This window comes from Drosophila santomea, chromosome 3L, assembly GCF_016746245.2.
Source record: "Drosophila santomea strain STO CAGO 1482 chromosome 3L, Prin_Dsan_1.1, whole genome shotgun sequence".
Taxonomy (NCBI): Eukaryota; Metazoa; Arthropoda; class Insecta; order Diptera; family Drosophilidae; genus Drosophila; species Drosophila santomea.
Genome location: NC_053018.2, coordinates 25491191 through 25496783, shown reverse-complemented (window position 1 = coordinate 25496783; position 5593 = coordinate 25491191).

The window sequence follows — 5593 nt, the reverse complement described above, 5'->3', positions numbered from 1 at the left end:
AAACCATCCCATTTTTTAGTTTATATTCAATGAAACGTTTTTTGAAGGAAAAAGTGAGATTTTCTATTTATGAGTTTTTCTCATTATTTCTATTTCTATTATTTTCTTCTTCTAGAAAATCAAAAATAAAAATTTTTACGTTTAAGAATTAAGAATTGTTATATTTTGTCATTTACGACGTGGAAATAATAGTTGTTAATAAATGTGGTTGGCTCACATATTTGTTTAAAATAAAAAAAAAAATTGTCCAACCGCATTGTTAGTAAAAAGCCTAACAGATATTAGTGTTTTTCAAGCAGCGGTTTCCTGCCTCGGCTTGGATTTAGAAATTAAAACTAAGGCAATTTGGGTCATTGGCATTTATTTATGTAGCCCGTTTGCGTTGTTTCGCACCTTGCGAAAGCTTGTTTTCAATGTTTTCCAGACGCTCTTTGTAGCGTTGCCGGGATGTCTCGTCTCTGGCCAACGGGGTCATTTACCCTTTTTCCGAAGCGTTTGTGCTTCTTTGGTTTCTTCCTTTCCTGCCTTGCCCGGTACTCAGCTATTGTGAGTGGGCGTGGTCCATCTGCAGGGTTTGGCTGCAGAGCTTCTTCTAACGTTGGCAAGTCCCTTTCCCTGTTTCCCCCCGGGCCCGGACTTCTGAGGAGGGCCCGGATTTTTGACGGAATCATAACTTATATCATATAGGCCCGGGCCCGTCGACAGGGGGTGGGGGGCGACGGGGTGTTTCCGCCCGGGCCCGTATTCTCTGTCGCCGGGCCTGAATACATGTATATATACATATGTAAATACTATATACATATAGTTCCATATACATATACATATGTATGCAGAAGGCATGGTCGGAAACGCTTCCTTCGGCCTTTAGCAGACTTTTTAACGAATCTAGTATATCCTATTATTCCACAAGTAACTTATACCCGTTAGTATGGATTTTCTAAAAGGGAAGTATGCCAGTTTCTAATACCCAACATACCCAAATTTATGACCAACGTTTAAGTAGTTTCAAAGAAGACGATTCAAATAAAAATTAATATTTAATTATAAACAAATATTGTATATATTTACAAATAACTTAATTATGAACGTCATAATTTACTACATTAGATACAGCTCAACGAATAGTATTAACCCCATTCTTCTCAGCATAGGGACTATAAAAATACATCTAAGCAATGAAAACAATAACAAACAAGAGAGAGCGCTATTTTTTTTTTATTTATTTACGCGCGAGTCCCACGGCCACACCTCACGCCCAACCGACCGAGGGTCGCTGCCGTGTATCGTACGGCTCGAATCGCGGGAAGATAGACGCGATATAGAAGACAGTAAAGGACGAGGAAATATATGTATATAGTAGTAAGATCTAAGAATTCGTTAAGTATGTTAGTATTGATCGCTTTAAAAACGGCAGAGAGTCAGAATTAGAGATAATAGGATACAATCTATTATAGTCAGAACATAATACTTTGTAGGGATCATGCAACTCATAATTAGATCTACAATGATTTAAAATTAGAGGTACGTAATTTCTAGTAAATCTGCTCGGAACAGTGAAGTTTAGCCGACTAACCAAGTCGGAACTATCCACTTCACCACGAATAAGGTTAAAAATGAAGACTGGTCCAAGCATCGTTCTACGGTTAGCTAAGGAGGGTAAGTTAATTAGCATTAGTCTACTTGTATAAGGAGGTAATCTAAGGTTTGCATCCCAATTAAGCCGCCATAAGGCAAAAAGTAAGAAGTTCTTTTGAACCGATTCAATTCGGTCCGAGTAAACTTCATATTGCGGACTCCAAACAGGTGATCCATACTCGAGGATCGGACGGACTAGAGAAATAAATAAGGTTTTGGTCATGTAAGGATCATTAAATTCCTTTGACCACCGTTTTATAAAACCAAGCACACCTCTGGCCTTATTGACAATAGACGAAATATGGTCTGAAAATTTAAGTTTAGGGTCCAGAAGAACACCAAGATCATCAACATGTGTTATTCTGTCCAAAGAGCACCCACTTGAAGTGTAAGTTGCGTGCATTGAGTTGGCACGACAAAAGCTCATAACTTTACACTTAAGTTTAATACGTTATCACGGCACCAGGTTTAAAAGCAATCTAGATCGGATTGTAAGTATAAATGGCGAGAAATGTCCTTATATTGCGAGTATAATTTTACATCATCAGCGTACATTAGTACACGCGAATGATTTATTATTAAGGGAAGGTCGTTAATAAATAAGGTAAAAAGGAGCGGACCTAGGTGGCTCCCTTGTGGGACGGCGGATGTGACTCGGAGAATACAAGAAAGAGAATTTTTAAAAAGGACCCGTTACGTCCTGCCATTCAGATAACTTAGAATCCAATTTAGGAGATCAACAGGGAAACCTAATAAATCAAGTTTTTTTATTAAAAGTGAAAGATTAACAGAGTCGAATGCTTTACTAAAATCCGTATAAATGACATCTGTTTGAAGATTATTTTTGAAGTCCTGTACTACGAAGGAGGTTAGCTCCAGAAGGTTAGTAGTTGTTGATCTGCGTTTCATGAACCCATGCTGACTTGGTGATATAATTGACCTACAAAGGTGCTGCAAATGAGGAGTGATAACGTTTTCAAAAAGCTTAGGGATAGCAGACAATTTGGAGATTCCTCTGTAATTGGTTGCATCCGATTTGCTGCCTTTTTTATGGAGAGGGATCACAAAGGACTCCTTCCATATTTGGGGGAACTGTGTAGATTCCAGAGATAAGTTAAACAGTTTTAGTAGAGGCTTGCACAAGGCTTCCGCACAGAACCTAAGCACACAGCCAGGAATTCCGTCGGGACCTGGCGAATAGACAGGCTTAACTCGCTGAAGATCATAAAGCAGTGAGCTTTCGTTTAAAGTGGGACAGAATATTAAATTTGACTTTGATACCGCTTAAGAGTAAGGTTGTTCAGAATGAGGTAACGTAGAATATGTGGTTTGAAAAAACTTGGCAAATAGATCGGCTATGGCCTGATCCGATGTTACCGAAGTATTTTCAAAAAATAGCGAGGAAGGGTAACTGGTTGTTTTGCGCTTAGTGTTAACGAAATTATAAAACTGTTTGGGATCCTGTGCGAACTGGAACTTACAACGGTTTAAATAATTCCTATAACACTGAGCGTTAAGCACGGTAAAATTTAACCGAGCACTTACATATTTAGAAAATATAGCTTTAGAACCGGTATTTTTAAATTTTATATAAAGTCTGGACTTAACATTTCTTAGGTGTGTCAACTCTTTATTAAACCAAGGAGGTTTGTTAGAGGAGACGGATAGTACATCGGAACACAAGAGTTAAAAAATGATTTAATTGCAGTATACAAAATATCTATGGCATCGGCCATTATGCTGCAAGAATATAGATCGGACCAATTAAAGCCAGATATAAAAAGATTTAGCCTCCGAAAGTTTGCCTTACGAAAACAATGAATTCGTTTGGTTGACTTATCTGTCCTCTCTTTTATTACGGTACCTGTGTCGATTGTCACCTCGAAAGTTGGATGGTATGGATCTTCTGGTTGACTAAGAGGTGCTACTCTAGTCAGAAACACACATTCAGGATTGTAACAAAACATAGATCCAATAAACGACCAAGAGAATTTCGAATATAATTAACTTGCGACAACGATATGTCAAGCAAGCCGTCAATAAAGTCATGCTGTGCTATAGGCAGGAGAATATTCGACTGTTCTTCTGTGGACCACTTAGTGCCTGGTATATTAAAGTCACCTAAAACAACTAGTTGGTCCCTATCGGACAGTCTGTTTGAAACGGATTGGATAGCGGACAAATGGTTAATATTTTCAGGAAATTCAGAAGACGGCGGAAGTCGAGTTCCCCGACTATCTGATACCCGTTACTCAGTTAGTGGAAGTGCGAAGAAGAGTCTTCAACACTAACGGTTTCTGGCGCTTTGTGGGCGTGGCAAAAAGTTTTTTGGAAAATCGATAGAAATTTAGAAGACTATTACAAAAATGAAAAATATTAAAACATCTTTCAAAAGTGTGGGCGTGGCGGTTTTGGGTGGTTTGTGGGCGTGGCAACATGAATCAACAAACTTTCGCTGCGTCTATGTCTCTGGAGTCTGTATGCTTAGTCTCAACTTTCTAGCTTTCTAAGATCTCAGCGTTCATACGGACGGACAGACGGACATGGTCATATCGGATCGGCTTTTGATACTGATCAAGAATATATATACTTTATGTAGTCGGAAACGCTTCCTTCTGCCTGTTACATACTTTACAACGAAAATAGTATACTCTTTTACTGTACGAGTATCGGGTATAAAAACTAAAAAGATCCTTTACAACCAAAATTTTGTTAAATTCAACAAGGATATTAAATCCTTTTAATGAGGGGCAAGTGACGTATACGCAAACACCCTGGACACCAAACCTCACCAATTCCAGAGCCCACTAACTAACAAGATTCTAATATCTCATATTCATTAAAATTAATACAATAGAAATATTGAAACCTGTTTTAACTAATTAGCAATCTTTAAACGCAATTTACAGATCAGAAAGAGTCAACAAAGGTCATCATTATAAAATCATCTAAGCCAAAAATAAAATTATACTAAATAATGTTTAAAATGATAGTCTTGATAACATAAGTTAAGTATGTTCCACAGAACAGCCTAATCTAAACTGCTAAGCGGTAAGCGCAGATTAATTTTAGTTTTCTGTCGGTTGGCATTACACCGCTTCCGTTTCCGTATGCAGGTTTATGTTTCTTGAAAATATGGATTTTTCAATCAGCATCAATCTCTGGTAAGAGCATGCTTTCCAAATAAGAATTAGAGAGACGAAAATTTGTGGTTGTAGTTCTTCAGTACATTTTGTAACCATAAACCTTGTACATTAAGATAACGAACTGATTTTTTTATTGGTCTGCTCGCCATACGGAATACGTGCGGCTAGCTCAGTAGATTTTGTGCGTTCGTCCCACCAAATTTATATTATAACGTTTACCAGTAATGACAGTTGCAGTTTTCGTTTCTTGGATATTTATTTGTACTAAGCTTTACAATGCGATATGATTATCCGAAGTGGCGCCGGTTCCACGCCTGCTCGGATCCCACGGACACACCAGGCTATCGCCGGGTTCAAGTACGCGGCCTCCGACACAGTCGACCGGGTCTACACCACAATTCCTGTCGCCTTTCCTATGCCCTCCTTGGTTTGGCTTCGCCTGTTGAAGGCTTCCGGACTACCCGTGCTTCGTCGTATTGGACCTCAGCTACCTGCGTCTCAATTCGGAGACTTTCCTTGTCCCGAACGTTTTGACGTAGCGATCTTGTTCCTTATTGACTACAACGGCTGTAGCTCCTGTGCTGACTTCGTTTCTTCATGTTGTTGACTTGTATACTCGTTCTCCTTGACTGTCCAGCCTCCAGCGTTCGGTCTGCTTATATAGGCCTCCTTTAACGGTTCATCCCTTTAGTCTCCAGTCTCCGGATCCAAAGTCCAGGATTTTACCGTTGGCCCGGTCCAAAGTGCAACTTGTACCGTTATTCACTTTCAATCTTCTGTCTCTCCAAACTCTCCTTTTAATAGGTTCAGAG